The sequence below is a fragment of the Puma concolor genome, chromosome B2 (assembly GCF_028749965.1).
Source record: "Puma concolor isolate L17-30 chromosome B2, mPumCon1.1.hap2, whole genome shotgun sequence".
In the NCBI taxonomy this organism is placed as follows: domain Eukaryota; kingdom Metazoa; phylum Chordata; class Mammalia; order Carnivora; family Felidae; genus Puma; species Puma concolor.
In genome coordinates this window covers 143,845,469-143,868,073 of record NC_141671.1, presented here as the reverse complement: position 1 = coordinate 143,868,073, position 22,605 = coordinate 143,845,469, and the positions used below count along the sequence as shown (strand labels likewise).

At 46.7% G+C, this 22,605-nt stretch overlaps 1 protein-coding gene across 4 annotated transcripts in view; it reads right to left on the bottom strand.

Moving 5' to 3' along the window:
• ZDHHC14 (zDHHC palmitoyltransferase 14) overlaps positions 1 to 22,605 on the bottom strand; it is a 293,086-nt gene that overhangs the window by 166,919 nt on the left and 103,562 nt on the right. The window lies entirely within an intron of this gene.

The following is a 22,605-nucleotide window of genomic DNA, read 5'->3' as shown; positions in this document are numbered from 1 at the left end:
CCCCAAATTCAAGTACTCTTGGAAATGTGATAGAGGTTCTGGGCTGCCATGTTTGGTTGCTGTCCACTACAACCAAATCCTCGTGGGATTCACATTGTGGTACACACATTACACATGTAACGCTGCCCACACTCGGCATGAAATAGTGTCATTAGACCCACTATCACTTCATTTAGACCCCAGCCCTTGGGGAGTATTCATAGGATAGTACAAACTTAGCCCAAATCCATGAATGCCAAAATTCTGCCATCTATTCAAACCTATACTTTTCAAACTCTCTGTAACTACTGAACTTCCAGAGACCCCCTAAACACTCCACCTTTTCCAGGGCACCTGGGTGGCTCTGTCAGTTAAGCATCTGTTGATTTCAGCTCAGGTCATGTAATTTTCCAATCACTGAAGTTAATCATGTTGGCGATGGAACCCACAATTGTTCCTAAAATGGAAACTCCTTCCTACTTGTCTCATTACTGTCCCCGTAATCTCTCTCCAAAGCAAGGAATAAGTCTCAAAACCAGAGAGCTGTGAAGTCCAAAATCTTGAAGTCATTTTGTATTTCACCTCAGTCTCCTTCCTTGCCCTACTCCAGGCGGGCTCTTGGCTTCTGCCCATCCCCCCTCCACCTGGCCCTCTACCCGCCAAGGCCCCGGGTGCCTGGTCTCCCTTAGGCACAGGCTTCCAGCAACCTTCTCCCTTTTCCCTAATCCATCCTACTCAGAGCAGACAGAGCAAATTCGAGATCTCTGCTTTGCTACCCCACCTTCCCTCAACACCCACAAAATGTTTTGTCAGTGTGTTCCCAAGAAGGGCAGATAAGAAGAAAAGATAAAAAGGAGGTGATGGAGGAAGGAAATAATGAGTCTGGTTTCTGTGACCGGTGTAAAAGGAACCCCTCTGAAGGCTTATTATGCAAGTTGGCGTGTGCAGTCATTTCCTGGGCTCCCACAACAAAGTACCACAAACCAGGTGACACAAAAAACAGAAATGTGTGGTCTGACAGTTCTAGAGACCAGAAGTCTGAAATTAAGGTGCCAGCAGGGCCAAGCTCTCTCTGAAGGTTCTGGGGGAGAATCCCTTCTTGTCTCTTTTAGCTTCTGGTGTTTGCCAGCAATGCTTGGGTTTGCTTGGCTTGTACATGTGTCACTACAGTCAGATGGCATCTTCTCCCCGTGTCTTACAGTCCCTTCGGGATGCTATAACAAAAAGTAGCTTACAAACAACAGAAATTTATTTCTCACAGTTCTGGAGGCTGCAAAGTCCAAGATCAAGGTGCCAGCATGGGCACATTCTAGTGAGGACCCACTTCCTGGTTCATGGCTGGCACCTTCTTGCTGTGTCCTCACGTGGTGGGAGGGACTCGGGAGCTCTCTGGGGCCTCTTTTATAAGGGTACTAATCCCGTCCGTTAACGGTACACCTTTATGTCCCTCAGACCTCCCAAAGGCCCCACCTTCTATTACCACCACATTGGACATTGGGATTTCAACACAGGAATTTGTATCTTGAATGGCCTCACATGGTCTACCCTCTGTGTGTTTGTATCTGTGTCAAATGTCCCCTTTTTATGACACCAATCACACTGGATTAGGGCCCGTGCTAATATCCTCATCTTAACTTGATTATCTCTGTAAAAGCCCTATTTCCAAATAAGATCATGTTCTGAGAGTTAGAGCTTCAATATATCTTTGTGGAGCAGGGGACACAATTCAACCTTAAGAGGGTGGGAAGGGGTGACTTACTTTCCAATGTGGCAGTGGACCAGCCCTCCTTGATGGAACTCTTAGACCCGCATACTATATGAGCCACACAAGGCCTACCCTCACAGGGCCCCACACATAGTCCTAGGTGAGCCAATGTGGCACTGAGCCTGACTCGAACTTTCTTCCTTCCGGAGGACACTGAGGAGATACAGCTGGAGTCCTGGAAGTCCCAGAAGGCCTGTGATTCTTGGCACTAACACAGAACATAGCAGGAGGAGGAATTGGCTTTATCAGGAGAATAGGCATTCCCAGCCACGAAAGGTGTGCCACTGGGAACAATGTACATAAAGATATGGGCCTTACGCACAAGAGGACCACAAATGCTTTCTCCTGTGTCCTTATCTTTGCCCTGGTTGGACAGTTTGCTCCTGCTTTCTTCAACGTTTATTTATTTTTGGGACAGAGAGAGACAGAGCATGAACGGGGGAGGGGCAGAGAGAGAGGGAGACACAGAATCGGAAACAGGCTCCAGGCTCTGAGCCATCAGCCCAGAGCCCGACGCGGGGCTCGAACTCACGGACCGCGAGATCGTGACCTGGCCGAAGTCAGACGCTCAACCGACTGCGCCACCCAGGCGCCCCACTCCTGCCTTCTTAATGAAGCTGTCCTACCTTGTCCCTGACTGTACCACTTCTAGGTCAGCAAGGCACCCTGCTGATCTATGTGGTTTCTTCCCCTCACAGACACTCTCTGCTGTGAGTAGGAATGTTTAAAACATCCTCCACCCACACACTGCCTGACTGGTAGGGAATCGTCAAAATGGCATTTCGTTCTTTTATGCTTTACTGAAAGAGAAGGAAAAAAGAGGCAAGAAGAAAGCCCCAAACTTGTTTGGTCTTCTCAACGTGTGGCCTTTACTAGCATAAGAATATTATAGGTGTTGATAATAAGAATGTTCGTTATTTAATTTGCTGAGTTCGTGCAAGCTTCTTGAAAAAAAAGCTGATAGATATAATTTGTTCTTAAAATACCTCATATTAAAACAGTCAATAAACATCTATTGCATATCCACCCACCATACTGAAATGAAGCCATTTAAACGCTGCTTTGTGGATTCACAACAGAAAGTGTGTAACAATAACGCGAACTTAGAGCTCACTCTAAGCAACACATTTTTAAAGGCTCTCTAATCCTTCCTTTAAAACAACTGAAACATTAGCATATACTAAGGCCATTATAGAGTTCCACGTCCAGCAGCTATGCCCAAAATGGTGACCCACTACAAAACGTCTACAAAAATGATTGCTGAGAATTTGATATATTTTAGAAAACATATTCAAGATCTATTTTGATGTGTAGAATAAGAAAACATACAATTTTGGCATTTAATAGTTTTATTTTCGAAAACATGGGTCATCATGAATAGCAAGAATTCAGGCTTTTCTTTTGTCACTTTTTATGTTGAAAGCTCTTTTGCTTTTCCCTAGTGAAAACACCACGTTAAAGTTATAGAGTGCTATTTTTCAGAAAAGCTTACCTAGTCTAACAACCTATAAGCCCATCTACCACCTAGCATGCTACAGAACGTATGTCTTTCTGCCCTCAAAGTTCAGGTGTTGAAACCTGACCTTCAGCGTGATGGCACTTGGGGGCGGTGTCTTTGGGAGGGGATTAGGTCCTGAGGACAGAGCCTCAGGAATGAGAGTAGTGCCCTCACAAAAGACCACAGAGTTTCCTTTCCTGCCACTTCTGCTATGTGAGGAGACAGTGGGCAGTGGTCTACGAACCAGGAGGTGGCTGGCCAGACACTGATCCTGTTCTTTGACCTCAGCAACCCCTTACAGCTGGTTCAGTTGACTCCTGCACCCTGGCGTCACTATGGACGCCCCTCCCTCTCCCTTGGATCTGGTCCTGGCAGCAGAAAACTCATGGCCTGGACAAAGTTCAGGACTGGAACCAGATTTCTCTCACTAATGCCCACATTGGTTGTTATTCCCCTGCTCAAAAACCTCTAACTGCTCCCCACCTGCCTGTAAGGCACAGATTCCTTGGCTTTTCTTATGCCCCACTTGCTTTCCAGTACTGCCCACATAATTAAGGCATAATCATTAATATGGACCTCTCAACATCTTCCCAAATTGCTTTGCATAGTCTTCTTCTATACCTTTATCGCCGACGTTCATTTCTGCTTCCACCTCCTGATAAAATCTGGTGTCACCTCAGAGCACACATCCACTCTGCCTCCTTCCCACACATGATTGCACGGACATCATAAACTGTTGGGTTAAGTGAATGAAACAGGAAGTGCAGAAGGCTTTGTATTCCATTCCAATCCAATTTTGGACGACTTTAAAAAAAAATCTCATAGTTACATAGCACAACAAAATTAGAGCTTATTTAAATGCTCCAAAATGCGGAAGTCTGCAGTCTTCAGTGCTTGGCAAAGGACGTACAAATGAAGGCTTTGAGGGGAGGGGTTTGCAAAAACTCTCGGGCTCCTTAGGGTATGTTTTTCTCGATCTATGTTAAAAGAATGAAAAACAAACCCAAAGAGGCACTCTCAGAGGCCTTAGCCCCATTTAATAGTGTGACGCAGCTATAACAAAGAGCTGAGACCCCAGTTCCAAGCTGTGTCATTTCTAGGGAAACATGAGATAGAAAAATACAGTCTGTTTATGGTCAAGAAGACAAGAAGAAACTTTCAAGTTGTCAATGAGCATTTGATCACTTGCCTATTGGTTTGGCTGTCCCTGGTATTGTTTAAATGTAGAGTATGTATTCAGGATATGAAATGGATTTGAGATTATGCATTCAGGAAATGAAATGGATTTGAGACCTTAGAGCCTACAAAATGCAATTTAACATTTTCTCTCTTTGGATTTATTAGATTTTTACAGAGTTATTTCCTTTAAAACTGCCTTAATGAAACAAAGTGAACTGGAAGATTTTACGAGAATGAGTGTCCTCAAAAGGGCCACAATCTACAAGAAAAGGAAGTCATGTTCCTCTTTATAAAAATCTGCCTACAGTCCTTCGTCTCTCGCATGGATCTGGAAGGCACTGCAGGAGCCCTGGAGTCTGGTCCACAAGCTTCCTGGCTGCCCTCTCTAAACCCCAGGTCACCATCCTAACAATGCAAATAATAACAAATGCCCTGCCCACCCACCCCTGCCCCCCCAGGTTGAGAGATTGAGATGAGAGAGTGCATCTCTATCATTGTTGTCATTGCCAGCAGGATATCTAGACTGAAGGCTTGCAGAACCCCCTCAGAGGGTGCAGGAGAGGCCATGGTATGGGGGGGGGGGGTGGACAGCATCCAAGGATAGGCGCCCAGCCCCCACCTTGCATCAATGGCTCAAAGGCATTCCACAGCCAAATGGCCTGACAGTGACCTCCCTCTGGCCTTGACCATTCAAAAATTTAGGGACTTTACAGTACCTTAGAGACGACAGTCCAACCCACTTGTTGTGAAGCTGAAGCAACTAAGGAAATGCCCAAGACCAACCAAGAGTCAATGGCTAAGCCAGGACCCTGCAGGGCTCCTCTGGGGGACCACACTTCCTTACAAACAAGGACATGCAAACCCACATTTAAAAAAAACCCTCAATTCCATTCTTTGGGGGCCTTAAAGCTTTGACACCTAAGCGGGTTGCCACAGCTGGTTGACTAAGAGAAGCCACTGAAGTGACAGAGAGATGCAGTGACCATGGACGAGGACAGCTTGCAAAAGCCACCAGCTTGAGGGTAGGGACATGTCACTTGTGTATGCTGGTCTACTGCACAGCTGCGATGGTGGTAGCCACCTCCTGGGAGAGGTTCTCCACCCCAAACACCCAAGACCCACAGGACAATGTCACTGAGCTGGAGGCAAAGTTCCCCGACAGAACGCCATGAACCTCCAGGGCCACGGCCACACAGAATTCCTCCTGATGGTGTCCTCTGGCTCCGAGTCATGTTCACGGCGGAAGCTCTCCTGGGCCGTCTCTTACAGCTGCGGATGCAAGGGGTCAGAGGGCTTGCATACTGTTGACTGTCTTCCCCGGTAAACATGCCTGACTGGCACACTTTTGGCTTCAGGGAGTTTTGAAACAATCAGTTGCCAGCAGAGGATGCTGTGGCTATGGCCCGCAGAGCAAAGCTCCTGGCCACCATGGAGCCCTTCACCCCCCTGGGGGTCACAGGCCCGATTCCATTCTCTCTTGACCCTGAGCAGGTCCCAGAAGACGACTCAGACTGTCCTCTCGGTATGGCAGTGGTTGAGGGGTTTCTGCCTGCTCACTGGTCCTCACCATGGGTCTGCAGTGCCCGCCTCCCACTACTTCCCAGCACGAGATCTGTGCTATGGGACTGTGTAAGTCACCCCCCGCCCCACCCCGGTCCGTGAGCTTCTTTCCTGCTTGTCAGGGTTCTGTGGAACCCTCCACTAACAATAGGTCTTCAAGTCCCCGCCCCCGCCCCTCATGGCACCACTGGTCCTGTCCTAGGAGGAGGAGGACAAACAGGGAGAGGCCCGTGCACCAAGGGTTCAGGAAGGCTAATTCCTCTCTCTCTCATGGAGCGAAGGGAATAGAAGGAGCCACAAATGTGCCTGAAACCCAAACACAGCTGGAAGGTCTAATTTAGGCTACAACCCTGATGGGGCACAGAACATATGTGGCAGATTTCCTAAAAGCAGAGAGCAATCACACACCACAAGGTGACACATGAAAACAAACACTGCCATCAGAACATCTTCAGAGTTCCAGAAAATAACGTGGGAGGTGGGGAGGTCAGAAGGGAGGAGGGAGGGGAGGTACAGAGGAAGAGAGAGGAGGGAACAGGGGCCAAAGAGGAGAATGTTTGTGCAATGTGAAGGTCCCACTGTTCATGCTGTCCCTGGCCGTGAGGGGGTCGCAGGGGTCGGGGGAGCCCCTTGGGTGAAGAGTGGGGTCAAAAAAGACTTACCAGCTACGTGACTTGGGCGACATTCTTCACCTCTCTTGGCTTCATTTATTCATTCATGCATGCACATGTTGCATTCCTACTGTGTGCCTAACACTGTGCTGGGCACTAGAGATAAAGCCAGGCCATGAAGGAGGAGGGGAAGGGGGAGGAGAAAGCAGGTGAGGAAGAGGAGGAAGAGAAAGGAGAAGGGGAGGGGAGGAAGAAGAGGAAGAGTTCTGAGCAGGGAGGTGACAGACGGAGCTTGAAGTGGAAAGGACCTGCCTGGCCCCAGAGTGGATGTGGGGACACCTGTGCTTGGAAGGAGGTGCTGGTGGTTTAGATGTAGGTGGTGGGCGAGGACATCAGGGAGGGGTGAAGCGGGATGGGGTAAGGGAGGTGGCACCCAGTCTGGCACTCAGTCGCCGCTGGGGACTGATGTCACGTTTAAGGGGAAGGTGGTCCTGGCAGGGAGGAGTGACCCGGCTTCCCTGAGCCAGCCCCTGTGGTGAAACCAGAAGGCTCTTCACTTGCTCCAGCGGGTGAGCTCCACGCGCTTCCGAAAATGGCAAATCAGCACGAGAGATAATTCGATAATCAAAATAATTAACCCTCCGGATTACAATTGAAATGCTGGCCACTTAGCGACTCTATCATTACAATCACTCTCAGCCTATCCCCAGTGCCTTTTAGCTGCCAGCTTATGGAGCCAGAGCTGTTACTGGGGTGACAGCCGAGGCCACGTGTCAGTAACGCGCCTTGTTACCAGGCTTGAGCCAGAGGACAGGGCCCAGGCCCGGGGATTTGCAACCAAAATGGTTGCTTTGAGCCTTATGATTTCTCAGTTTAACGAATTAAATTTTAACGCAGAAATTCACATTCAGCTCATTCATAGAAGCTGATTTGAAAAAAGAAGAAACCTATATGATCTCATCATCATGTATTCATCACGTTCTAGTCTCTCCATTTACAAAGCCTCTCAATTCATCTTCTTTCTTTCCATTTCCAGGGACACTAACCTAGTCCGACCAGCCACTCCATAAATATTTATCGAATACCTACTATATGCAAAGCAGTGGGCCAGGTGCTGTGGGGGAGCAGAGAATAAATGTGTTTCCTGTCCTGGACTCTAAGAATACAGAAATAGCTGCAAACGTGGGCTCTAGCCTTGCCACAAGATAAAAGCTCGCCAAGAAGAGGTGACGGGACCTTCTGTGTGCCTCTCCTTTCATTCACAAAGCCGTGAACAGCGCAGGATGCGGTGCCCATGGGGATAGCATCGGGCGGGGCAATACAAAATGCTCCCAGCGTGGGAGGCGGCACCCTTACCATGTATGACCGTGACCATGGCCAGCAATGGCTCTGACCCTCCGCACACACCATCACGGGATGCCCTGCCCCTCTTCCATGCCCTGCCTCCTCTTACCCACCCTCTCACCACTTTCTCCAGCCCCAACCACTCAGTCTACTGACCTCACAAATACCTGATTTCTGCCTCACATATCCGTCTCTTTCAGACCGAGCAAGGTAGATTCAGACAAAGTGCTAAAGGACTTTAGGGGGAGCCGACCATTGTTGTGGGATGATAAAGCAGGGAAGGTTCCAGGAAAATTCAGGCAGGAGAAGGGAGGCAGGGTGCTGCAGGCACACCACCAGCATAAACACGATTTCAAGCAGCGGGCTCCATTCAGTGCCTGGCACAGAAGGGCCTGGCTGGCCACAGCAGGGTTTGCTCAAATGGCATTTGCAGAAGACTGTCCTGTGCAGGTACTTTGCTGGGGGTTGAGGGACAGAGGTAGGCACCAGGCAAAGACATTTGGAAAGGTGGATGGAGCCAAAGGGGGTCACACTGTCTATATTGCTCAGGAACTTGGAATTTAAATGCCAGACAAGCAATGGGACTGTTTGGGCATTTGTACTATTATAAACAACACTTCAGTGAGAAGCCTTGTCTGTATCTCTTTGCTAACTTGTTGAATCACCATATTTTCTAAAGATGAATTCCTAGAAGAGGACATTAAGGTGAAGGAGATGCTGGGGTTTTTTGTTTGTTTTAGAACTTTTTAAAAATTTTCCACTGAACTGCTCACCAAAACAGGTGCACCAATTTATGTACAGATAAGCAGGCCCACTTCCCATACTCTCAGCAATGGTTATGATTAGATGGTTACCTGCTAATCCAACAGGTGAAAAACAAGTCCTCTTTTTCCATTTTTTTTGAATGTTAATGAGGTAAACCAGTGTCTGCTGTTTATCATTTGTATTTCTCTTTTGGTGAATCATCCATATGTATTCTTAAACTTGTCTTTCTACTGAGTCACTATTTTATCTTTTACTCTGTATTAATCTTTTGTCTAACAAGTACCTTGCAAATACTTCTCCATCTGTGTGGTCTTTAAATTAAAGACAGTTTGTTTTGACCCAAGTCTTACATTTTTTAATTTTTTTAATGTTTATGTTTGAGAGACAAAGCACGAGCAGGGAAGGGGCAGAGAGAGAAAGGGAGACACAGAATCCAAAGCAGGCTCCAGGCTCTGAGCTGGCAGCACAGAGCCCGATGCGGAGCTCGAACTCATGAACCGTCAGGTCATGACCTGAGCCACAGTTAGACACTCAACCGACTGAGCCACCCAGGTGTCCCTACCTAAATTTTAAATTTACGTAGCAGAACCTACCAAACTCCCCTGGCTTTCGTGTGATGCCCGTGAGTGCCCACTTCACTTGATTTTATATGGTCACTGACATTTTTTCCACTGCTTTTACATTCTCACTTATTGAAATGAAAATATTATTAATCTAGGTTTGATGTAAAGTTTCTCATAAACCCATATGAGTTTATGATACATTAAATTCCTACATATTCTTAGGTCTTATTCTGTGTCCTAAACTTCTCTATCCCGGGATCAGAACCACACACAGTTTTAATTATTATTCAATTACTAATTTAATTATTTCTAAACAAGAATGTCCTATCCTTTGACCCCCTCATTACTTACTTTTCTGAGTTTTTCCAAATATACACATACTTCTTTTTTTCCCTTCAGATGAACTCAAGAATTATTTCAAAAATTTCTCCCCTCAAAATCATGCTATCATTCAGGCAGCATGTGTTAAATTTATAATCCACTTTTGGGGAGGACAGATATCTTTACTGTATTGAATTTTCTCTCTAGATATTTAATATAATTCTCCATTTATTCAAATATGCTTTTGTACCTCTCAGTCTTCAACTTTTTTTTCCCACTATGGGTACCGCACATTTCTTTAAAATTTATTCCTACGTGCAAACTACTTAGGCATTGGGTTAAAATTCTTAATGACTTTTATTATATTTTAAGTTGGTCACTGAACTGAGAAGGACTTTTTAAAAATCTGTCACACGCCATCTGAGATACCTCTTAACGTTATTTCTGATACTTTTGGTTCTCCTGAGTTTTCATTCTCTTCCTGGAAGAAAGTGGACAATCACATGTTGGCAACTAATCATTTTGCCTCTTTCTTTCCACGACATCATAGCTTTTGTTTCCTTATCTAAGTGAATTGGCTATCACTTCCAGAAGAATTTTAAGTGGCAATGCTCCAGGGAGCACCTGTGTCGTCCTCTTAAGTTTATTGAGAACGTCTGGACATTCGGAAGGAGGATGGCTGCGTTTGAAACCTTTCGAATCCACCTGTGTGATCCCCCAGCCTGTATTTCTACCACTCGATCTCTGTGCATGTCACTGGTCACAGAGTCGTTATTTTACTGTCCTGCTTAAGAAACCAGAAGCTTTCGAATTCCTCACTGAGTCAACTCCAAACTCAAACCGCAAACCAGCTGTTGGGGAGTTCCCAACAGAGCTGCCCCTTCCTCGTGCAGGGGAGCCTGTGTTCATCAACACCGCACATTCCTCCGTGGCTCATCTTGTCTTAAGGGGTGAAATCACAGAGGAGTAAGGCTGCAATCTTTTGTTGTATAGATCATCAGTTGCATGGCCCTGAATAATTTATTTCTCTAAGACTTGCTTTTCTTGTATGTAAAATAGGGACACTTACCTTGCGGTATTAAGATTTAAATAAGATAATTTGGGGGGGCCCCTGGGGGGGCTCAGTTGGTTAAGCATCTGACTCTTGATTTCGGCTCGGGTCATGATCTCACGGCTCCTGAGATTGAGCCCTACGTTGGGCTCTGCGCTGACAGCTCGGAGCCTGCTTGGGATTCTCTCTCTCCCTCTCTCTCTCTGCCCTCCCCCACGCACGCTTTTTTTTTTCTCTCTCTCTCTCAAAATAAATAAACATTAAAAAAAATTTTTTAAGAAGAGAATTTTTATAAAGCTCCCACCAAAGTACTTGGTAGTTCTAGGCATTTAATAACTGCTAGTTATTACTATTATTTTTATCATTCCTACCCTCCCTTCTGCTTGTTCCTCGCCTCTGTGACTTCATTCGTGTACTTTTGCTCCCCTCCACACAGCCTCATCCAAGTGTCTTATCTCTCTTGCATTCCATACAAGGCAACAGCCAACACTTCCTTCAGGGTCCAACTCATGACTCACCTTCTCCAGGAGACTCTTCTTGACTTAATGAATGTGCCCCAAACTGTCCTCTGTGTGTGTTCTCTCAACATTTTATAGATAACTCATGTTACATTATGCGCTTGATTATATGTTGCCTTTAGAATTTTCTAGATAATTACAAGTAGTAATTGCTCGTTGGTCTCGTGTAGATACACTTGGCCTTCCTAATCGGATTAAAAGCTTGTTAAGGCCAAGGACTCTATCTGCTGCTGCTTTATTACCCACAGACCCCAGTCCCCTGAAGAGTGAAACGTGCCCAGAGACAGAATACATCCTCACTTAAAAGTAAGTGGATAAAATTACCCAGGTGATTTTCCTAATTCAAACTCAAGTATTTAAAACACAATTAGAAAACTGAGTAAATAATGATTACAGAAATGCTGAGAGTAATTTTTGAGACCCTCCTAAATCTTCATCTCCTGCCTGCGCCACCCCCCCACCCCCAACAAACACTCAATGGCCAAAAAAGATATTTCCTCTCTCCCCGCTCACTTCCCCATCTCAGTGCGCAGCACATCCACCTGCTGTTTTTCTCCACCCACAAATCCAAGGGCATCCTTGATGCCTCTGTTTCTTTCACTCCCACTGACATCCCATCCCACCGACATCGGTAGAGAAAGAGACCCACCTCCCAGATCTGTCCACTCCGTTCACGTCCCCTGCCAGCACTCAGTTCAGGTGGGCATCATCTCCCGCCCTCAGAGCCCCTGCCACACTCGCTCCTACCTCTGGCCACCCCAGCCACACCCTGCCCGGCCCCTTCTCCCCCTGCGGGCCTCAGGCCTTTCCCATCGAGTATCTGAGGTGGGTCCCCCACCCCTCACCCACAGGTGTTTCTCCATCTCAACACCTGGTGAGCTCCCTTCCCCACAATCTGGCGTGGTGTTGGCTTGCCTGCACACACTCTTACATGTCTCACCAGACTGTAAGCTCCAGGCCCAGTTTCAGGCAGATCCATTTTTTTTCCTCTTTTAATCACTGAAGTATAGTTGACATACAATGTTCTATTAGATTCAAGTGCACAACACAGTGACTTGACAGTTCTATACACGCGATGCTCACAATACGAGCAGTCACCACCTGAACCACACAATGTTATCACGGTATCACCGACCACGTTCCCTGTGTGTACTTTTCATCCCTGTGACGGAGTTATTTATACATTTTTTAAATGTTTATTTATGAGAGAGAAAGAGAGGGAGCCAGCGCAAGTGGGGGCAGGGCAGAGGGAGGGACAGTGGATCAGAAGCGGGCTCTGGGCTGATAGCAGTGAGCCCGACGTGGGGCTTGAACTCATGATCTGTGAGGTTGAGCCAAAGTTGGACGCTCAACCGATGCAGTCACTCAGGTGCCCGACTTACTTATTTTATAAGACTGACCCACTTTGTTTACAGGCATAGTTCCCGGCACGCAAAATGCTCCATGAATGTTTGTTGAATGAAGGTAGAAACGGCACCAGGGCATCCAAGCTCTGTGAGCTTCCAGTCTGGGAAGTTTAAGCAAGTAATGTGGCCTCTTTGAGCCAGAGACTCAGTACGTGCCGAATCAGAAACATCTGCTCTGTCAGCCTCACAATGATGTGTAGGGACTGAAGGAAAGCTGTCTGTGACAATGCTTGGAAATACGTGCTGCCTTAACACAGCCAAGTATTCCTGCGTGCTTGGCGGAGTCTGGCTTAGTCAGGCAGTGCTTTGGGCTCTAGTCTTACCAAATTCAGTCCCCTCCATAAGGATAAGCACTATCCCCCATGTCAAAATCCAGATGGAACTGACACTGGGATGCCTTAACAGGATTTACCCGGAGAACACTTTTAAAATTTAAAAAGCCTGGGGCACCTGGGTGGCTCAGTCGGTTAAACGTCCAACTCTTGATTTCAGCTTCGGTCATGATCTCACGGTTCATGGGACTGAGCCCCATGTCAGGCTCTGTGCCAAAGTGAGGAGCCTGATTCAGGTTCTCTCTCTTCCTCTCTCTCTCTCTCTCTCTCTCTCCCCCTCCCCCACTCACTCTCAAAAATAAACATTTAATAAAAATAAAAATAAAATAAAATGCAAAACATCTAAGAAATGAGGATAGTGTTACAACATTTTTTAACCATTTAATGAGAGCAATTAAAAAGGGGAAAAAAGTGTTTTAAAAAACTCTCCCTTTTTTTTTCTGGCAAATTTTAAAAACCAGTGCTTCTTATCAAGGGATTTTCTTTGGTGCTGCTTTATGCTATGACAACTTTTATGAAGAGAGAGCATTCACACATGAGCTTGTTATTATGTGTCAGGTTAACGTTACAATTTAAGTCTCCAGCAACATTTTCTTTTTCTAAAAATTTCAACTTTAAATATTCCTCCTTGAGAAGAGCAAGAATAAAACTAAAAAGAGCAATCTGAGATTCCCTCTGAGTTTGCAGAAATAGTTGGTAATCCGATGAGGCAGCCTGCATTTGTAAACATCTCTACCATTCGAGACAGACTCCTGCACAAGCCAAGTCCGTTCTCTTGTACAAATCACCACCGAGCTACTACGGGAAACAGAACGTAGTATCAGCTTATCTTGTAAACCCGTAAGAAACAAGCAGCACCTCTCCTCACGCTCACAAAACACACATCCCCAATTCATGTAAATTAAACGTGGCATGATTGCGGATGCACCAGCCACGCAGACGTACTTCCCCCCGGACGCATCAGCCACACAGAGGCACCTCCACCAGGATGCTCAGAATGCAAACTCCCAGGCAGAGAGCCCAGCAGATAAGCCTGTCCAGGCACATGTGTATGCTATTTTTTTTAATATTTTTATTTATTTTTGAGAGAGAGCGCGAGAGACAGAGCATGAGTGGGGGAGGAGCAGAGAGAGAAAGGGAGACACAGAATCTGAAGCAGCCTCCAGGCTCTGAGCTGTCAGCACAGAGCCTGATGGGGGAGGGGGCGGGGGGGGGGAGGAGGCAGGGGGGAGGGGGGGAGGGGGCGGGGGGGGGGGGGGACGGCTAGAGCTCCCCAGCTGTGAGATCATGACCTGAGCCGAAGTTGGACACTTAACTGACTGAGCCACCCAGGCGCCCCACGTGTATGCTATTTTTAAAGCACAACCCACTTAATGAAGGAACCCTCGAGACAGTTTACCAGGTGCAGTGAGCCTTGTAGACAGCCGTGTTCTACCCACCTAAAGACAGGTAAGTACCACGCCACAGTGAATACAAGTAATGGCATGTATTGGCCCCTGAAATGACATGTAATGGCCCCTGCCCCAACAGAAGGAAAACCAGAGGCAATGTGGCTGTCTGCAAAGCCAGGCTACAGATGGTAAGGAAAGAAGCCCTGTGACTACTTGGGATTTGAAAGTAAAGCTCTTATACAGTCCTAAAAAGGGTATGCTATTCTGACATCTTGAGTTTCAGAGAAAACTTTCTGGCTTTGTCTACAGGATGACAGCACCTATTAAATAAATACGGCAAGTTCCATACCCTCTCCTGGAATCAAACGAAGTCAGGGTTGTATTTTGGGCTTTTTGTTTGTCTGTCTGTTTGGACCACAGGGGAAGTGGCTTTCAGCAAATGTCCTGAAATTCTTGAGTTCAAATCAAGGAGGAGCCTGGCCCCAAGGGCTCTGCGGTAGGAGGTTCCCAGATCTGAAGTGCAATCCCACTAAAGTGGAGATCAGGGAACATTTTCTCCCAAAGCAAACCCTCTTCCACACTATTCTCCCCAGAAATGATGATGCAAGTCAGCTGCAAGTGCCAGGCGCGGTCTGGCTGGAAAGATAGAATTGGGTGCCGAGGGCCCCCAAAAGTGGGAGCAGGGTGCATAGGGGGGACTAGCTGCCTTCCCCCTGGGAAGGGATGATGTGGATTCTCAGATCCCACATGGACGGCAACCGGGGAGAATCTACTGAGAGGAGTCCTCATCCACCAGGAAGTAGAGGGGATGGTTCTGCGGCAGGCCGGGGCCCAGGGCATCTTGTAACTGGCTGAGACCCAGGGCACCTCAATGGAAATGGCTCCCGCGAGGTGCTACAGCCCAGGCACATCCCAAATCTGCTCCAAATGCCCGTGAGAGCCTCTGAGAGCTGGCATGTGGTGGGGAAGGGAGTTCCTGTGAACCAGCCTGGGTGGGAGAGGGCCAGGGAAAGAGAAAAAGCCTTGGCTGGGAGTCGCGAGGCTGCTCGCCTAGGTTCCGCCATCTTCCTGCAGCTCCAGCCTGGCTCGCAGACCTCCTCTAATAGCAATTAACATAATAAACAACTATAATCAAATTGATAAAAGTTCTGACTCCCACACATGTGCCAGGCACTATGCTCCTGGAAAGCAGGAGGTGGAAAGGTTAAATCCTCTGACTGGGGTGTGTCCCCAGCTCCGTCCACTTACCAACTGTGTGGCCTTAGGTGAGTCCATGTCTGTCTGTGCACGGCGGATGCTCATCGTTGCTGCTTCACAGGGTCGTTATAAGGATTAAATGGTGTGATGCTCAGCAAAGGCATGTAGTGAAGGTTCAATAACTACAAGTTGATAGCACTATTTTTTTCACTTTGGGTTTTCCTTAATCCTCACAGGTTTGCAAAGACACTTAGGTCCAGTGTCACAAGAAAGGCTAATAACGGACGCGAGACAGAAGACCAGGTCCGTGGGACTCCAAATGCCACCCATGCTGTGCACCCACGCTGGCTGGAACTGAGTCCAACCAGCACAATGGACAAGTTGACCTAGATCAGCTGCCATTTTCTAAAAACAATTTCTTTTAATGTTTATTCATTTTTGAGAGACAGAGAGAGACAGAGCTTGAGTGGGGGAGGGGCAGAGAGCGAGGGAGACACAGAATCCGAAGCAGGCTCCAGGCTCCGAGCTGTCAGCACAGAGCCCAACGTGGGGCTCGAACCCACAAACTGCGAGATCATGACCTGAGCCGAAGTGGGGCGCTCAACCGACTGAGCCCCCCAGGCGCCCCCTCAGCTGCCATTTTCCTGACAGCCTCTCTACCTAATTTGTTGTGCTCCTGCCTGAAATCCTTCTGAGCTCCACCCCATCACCTCTAGGATGAAACCCACTCTCTCCAGCAAGGCAGCGGGGCCAGGGAGCAAAGGGGTGTTTTGGTGTCCCCAGTCAGAGAGAGCAACAGAGAAGTTTGCATGGGGGAAAGCGCTTCAGGTTTGGTCTCACAATGACTCAAGTCCAAATTTTGCTTTTTACTTACTACTTACATGCCCTTCTGGAAGTTACTCAACCTCAATGCCTTCAACTTGCAAAACGATGCTAACACCGGTTTAACTCAGCCGAGGAGTGCAGTAAATAACAGCTACTGTTCTAGCGACCTCCCAGCCCCGTCTGCTGCCATTGTCCCATGGTCACCTCACTCTGACTCGCAGGACAACTCCCCAGCACGCCATGCTTCCTGTTTTCTCCCATTTATATATCCTGTCCCTTGAGCCTCACCCATCCTTTCCATCCCTGCACTACCCTCCATGGGGTTAAATCATATTTCTCTTCCAAGATTCCCCTACAGCATGACCTTCTGTGTGATGGGTTACCTTCCAGCTCCCCGTGAGTCCCAGAGCATCCATCGCATACTGTATCCAAAGACTGTATGACCCTATTCCAGAGGGAGTTTTGTTCCTATCTCCTCCGCCAGACTGTGTTCCTTGGAAGCGCAGTGGGCACCTTCCATCTCTGGGCACCAGTTTCCAGCACTTCATAGGAATGCTCTATGTGCTGGTTGAAGCACGAATGGAAATTTATATAAGTGACTCAAGCTCTCACTTGGAGAGTTGCTCACAGGAGCAACAGTCAAAATTACAGGATTTCAGAGTTGCAAGGAATATGGACACTCCTCTTGTCCATTGCCTTCATCTGATGTGAAGACAGGTCACCACAGTTTGCCGGCTACCCAAGATAATACATGTGGGAGTTCTCAGCCCTGCAAGTTCAACCAGGACATGGAATACTCAAGTAACAGTTGAGTATCATCATGTGGCTGTGGGCTATAAGCTCAGTGACATCATTGGATATGATGATGTAATGACTCTGACACATGAGAGCTTTGTTTCCTTTTAGTATCACCAAGAACATACTAGATTTAGTCACACGGAGACTCAGGGCCATTCACATAACTGACAATCAAGTAATAGATACCACTGACTAAAATACAAATATAGTCACCTCATTGTCTAAGTGCCCAAATGGGGAAAATAATCAGAAATAGGGGAGAGAAGATACAAATAAATGGAAAAACAGTCCATGCTCAGGAATTGGAAGAATAAATATTGTTAAAATGTCAATACTACCCAAAGCAATCCCAATCAAAATTGCACCCGTATTCTTCTCGAAGCTAGAACAAGCAATTCTAAAATTTGTATGGAACCACAAAAGACCCCGAATAGCCAAAGTAATATTGAAGAAGAAAACCAAAGTGGGAGGCATCACAATCCCAGACTCTAGCCTCTACTACAAGGCTGTAATCATCAAGACAGCATGGTATTGGCACAAAAACAGACACATAGACCAATGCAATACAATAGAGACTCCAGAATTGGACCCACGAATGTATGGCCAACTAATCTTTGACAAAGCAGGAAAGAATATCCAATGGAAAAAAAGACAGTCTCTTTAACAAATGGTGCTGGGAGAACTGGACAGCAATATGCAGAAGAATGAAACTAGACCACTTTCTCACACCATTCACAAAAATAAACTCAAAATGGATGAAGGACCTGAATGTGAGATAGGAAACCATCCAAACCCTAGAGGAGAAAGCAGGAAAACACCTCTCTGACCTCAACCGCAGCAATTTCTTTCAACACATCTCCAAAGGCATGGGAATCAAAAGCAAAAATGAACTATTGGGACCTTATGAAGATAAAAAGCTTCTGCACTGCAAAGGAAACAACCAACAAAACTAAAAGTCAACCGACAGAATGGGAAAAGATATTTGCAAATGACATATCAGATAAAGGGCTAGTATCTAAAACCTATAAAGAACTCACCAAACTCCACACCCGAAAAACAAATAATCCAGTGAAGAATGGGCAGAAAACATGAATAGACACTTTTCTAAAGAAGACATCCAGATGGCCAATAGGCACATGAAAAGATGCTCAACGTCACTCCTCATCAGGGAAATACAAATCAAAACCACACTGAGATACCACCTCACGCCAGTCAGAGTGGCTAAAATGAACAAATCGGGAGACTATAGATGCTGGAGGGGATGTGGAGAAACGGGAGCCCTCCTGCACTGTTGGTGGGAATGCAAACTGGTGCAGCCGCTCTGGAAGACAGTGTGGAGGTTCCTCAAAAAATTAAAAATAGATTACCCTATGACCCAGCAATAGCACTGCTAGGAATTGACCCAAGGGATACAGGAGTGCTGATGCCTAGGGGCACTTGTACCCCAATGTTTAGAGCAGCCCTTTCAACAATAGCCAAATTACGGAAAGAGCCTAAATGTCCATCAACTGATGCATGGATAAAGAAGATGTGGTTTATATATACAATGGAACACTACGTGGCAATGAGAAAGAATGAAATCTGGCCATTTGTAGCAATGTGGATGGAACTGGAGAATATTATGCTAAGTGAAATAAGTCAGAGAAAGACAGATACTATATGTTTTCACTCATATGTGGATCCTGAGAAACTTAACAGAAGAACATGGGGGAGGGGAATGGGGGAAAAAGTTATAGAGAGGGAAGTAGGCAAACCATAAGAGACTCTTAGATACTGAGAACAAACTGAGGGTTGATGGGGGGTGGGAGAGAGGGGAAAGTGGGTGATGGGCATTGAGAAGGGCATCTGTTGGGATGAGCACTGGGTGTTGTATGGAAACCAATCTGACAGTAAATTATATATGTGTGTGTGTGTGTGTGTGTGTGTGTGTGTGTATGCATACATATACATGTATATACATGTTTATACATATATATACACACATATATATATGAGAGGGGCAGCTCAGTTGGTTGAGCATCCAACTTCAGCTCAGGTCATGATCTCACAGCTTGTGAGTTCAAGCCCCGCGTCAGGCTCTGTGCTGACAGCTCGGAGCCTGGAGCCTGCTTCGGATTCCAGGTCTCCTTCTCTCTCTGTCCCTAACCCACTCACATTCTGTTTCTGTCTCTCTCAAAAATAAATAAACATTAAAACTTTTTTTTAAAAAAAAGAAAGAAATAGGGGAGAGATACAGGTGTGGATTTTAAATTGTGATTTTAAAAAAGGTTTAGCTTTTTAATATTCAGTCACTGGAGCTCTGCACATCATAGCCAGAGACACAAAATCAATGTGGGAAAAGCATGCTTTGCAGTTCAGGACAGGTCAGGGAGAGCCAGAAAAGCAGAAAGAAAACCAAAACAAAAAAACCAACCACACAAACAAATGAGAAAAATATAAAGAAATAACATTTTGGCCAAGGCTCAGAAAGGAAAATTTTAACTAAAAGGAAAAGATACCAGCAGGACAAGGAAAATTATATTCCAAACTTTCTTGCTCCCATCCTTCCTCACGGAAACCCTTGTACAAACAAAACTGCCTCCCGGGGGTGGGTCTGGGGAGTTTTACAGGAAGTGAAGCCCCTACAGAAAGTGGATCACGAAGGAGGTCACGCTGCAATACTCCGGGCACCGCGGGTCTGCACCGGTCCAAACCTCCAGACACCGTGGAATAAGTTCATAATCGGTCAGGCGTTAGGGCCTCAAGTTCATTGCTAGGTCTGAGAGTCTATGATTCCAATGTCTGTATTACTTTAAAGTGAACCACATCCTCCCGTTCTATCGGCTTCACTATCCCTAACCATCGTGTCGTGGGAAATTTTCAAAGGGAGGGTTTCTGGTCACAGCTTTGTTCAATTGTGTTTGTACCCCGCCCCCCCCCCAAAGTCCTCGGATGCCTTCATATTTGTCCCTCCACAGGAAGACTGCAGCAGATTACAAACAGAAATAAATAAGAGAACACGGAATCATGCATCTTAAAATCTTCCAAAGTAAAGAAGCCTGGCCTCCTAGTGAGGCAGGGGTGTCACACACACACAACGTGCAGGTGGAACCGGCTGCACGAGGCTTTAGCCACAGTCTCACCCCCTGACCCACTCTTCTTACAGGTCACTCCGGCAGGAACAACAATAATCGCCTTACAGCGGAAGGAATTCTAGGAATTAGCCAGTAACAATCATGAAATGGTTTAAAGGGTTGTACGACATCTCAGTCAAGGTCCAGCGTCACTATGATTACAGTGAGCTTCATTCCCTTTGACATTTTCCCACTGCAGTTTTGTATAAAAGAAAGCGAGGTGTCACTTCAGAAGGAAAAAAAGAGTTTAAAGATCACATTTCATCTGATTTTAAGGGCCGTTCTCCTGTGAAGATAACGCGCTACAAATAAAGCACTCCCCACCCCCGAGGCTCCCAGTCAGACGCCACCATGTATTAGAACAGGTGTTTTGTTAGGCAAAAGCCCCTGCAAAGAACAAGGTTCATTCACACTGTCGTGCTTACAGAGTGTCCGCAGGTGGAAAACCAGGATTTCTAAAACTGAGTTGATTAAAGGAGGGCTGAGACAGCAGGGTTTGCCTTGTGTCTCTGCAACAACACACTGTATCTCAGGACAGGTTGGTGAGCTCTGCCAGCACATCCCATCGGAAATGCTGCCCGGACAGCACAGGATGATTGCACACGCAATCAGTGCGCTTATGGCAGCCGGCTGCGGCCGTTCACTAGCTCCGTCTCGTCTTGCCTGGCTGCGCTTTGAGGATAATTAGATGTCATCAAATCCAGCCTTGAGAAGAGAGCAAACTGTTCACACTGAGAGCAACAATTCAGGCCAATTAAGCTGCGGTGCTGAAGAGCTGTGAAGAGCGTGTTGATTAGTGTGAAAGTAAGGTAGATTATTTTAAGGGGGAAATGGCAAATGGAATACAGACATTAGAATGTTTTCCATTGGTTAGGTGTCCTCACTCTAGTTCAGGTATTCGAACCAGACATTTCTACATGGCTACTATCAGAGGCCAAGTTTATATGCTGCCATAATTTCCCAGAAAAGCTCGACTCCCAGAACCTGAATCAGATCACAAAATCACCTTTTGGGGGAGCGTTCTCCACGGGAAGTAGTATCAATGGGAATGTCATGTGGTGGGAACTGGCCAGGTTACGAAAAGAAGTTTGCCTTCATTCATTGTGATTAATTCTCTGAGCTCAAATCTTCTCTGCCTGTGCATACACTGATGCCTGATCCGGGGACGCTGGTAGACAGTGGAAAGGCCGTACTCATTAAATGCAGTTTCCGTGATATCTCTTTACAGTGCCCCTCCTGGCCAGCACCCTCTGCATAAAGAAAGCTTCGTCAGGGTCTGTGATACAAACAAGAGCATTACAGAAAATAGGGCATCAATCCCCTTTCGGAGGAAAGTGCATCCCACTTCATGGCCAATTCATGTATACATGTACTCACTTAATATTTAGCGAGCCCCTACCACAGGCTAGACACAATTCTAAGGACTGGCAACGAAGCAATGAATAAGTCCTTGCCCTCATAGGGTTCCAATAAATGAATGAGTGGACTAGTTCAATTATAATGATGGAAATTACCGGGAATAACCAACGTGTGCAAGGTGAAATTAAAAAGGCAGGAGAATGCCACGAGATGGTCAGTCCTGACTTATATAAGCTACCCAAACCTCATGCCGAACTTGCGAACGTGATCCTTTTCGCCACTGCTATCTCCAAACAATGAGATTCATTAAAAGCAACTGAATCGCACAATCAAAATAATACTGTGCGGGAAGGCACATCAATGTGACAGAGCATCAAGGACTTGCCGAAATGTATGGTACCATAAGGAACTGTGGCACCAAGTTCAAGGGCAGAGAACCACAGCATGCCCTCAGTCAGCATCAGAAGAGGAGTTGGTTCTATTGGAACTCAAGGTCAGGAAACCAAATGAGTCTCAAAGTCCCACCGCCTGTCCTGGAGAGACTATCACCACCTGTGCTGGTGGCCGCTGCCATTACCCAAAAAGCCACCATCAGCCTTCAAAACGCATTTCGTTTCGTACAAAAAGAGCAGAGAGGGTCCACCCACAACCTATCAAGAACCACAAATGGCTCCAGTGGGGAGAGGGAACACTCTAGAGGTTCTCCAGCCCAGTGGCTTTAAACTAGGGGCAGCACTCCGGACATGTCTCCACGATGCGTCATCCGGCTTGTGGGCACTGCCTTGCCCTCAGAGCAGAGGTTCACAGGGAGGGCCTCCCAGCAGGACGGTACCAGAAGGGCCCCAGAGAGAAACCCCAACAGAGGGTAGAGCCTCCTGCTGGGCTGTGCTCAAGGGACTGTCAGGGGCCATATCTCATTCATTCATCTTTGTATCCCCCACCCAATCGGGACCATTACTGTGGCTGAAAAAAAATGAACAGCTTAACAAACAGGAGAGAGGCAACAGGAATGAAAGCTGTTTCTTCCTGG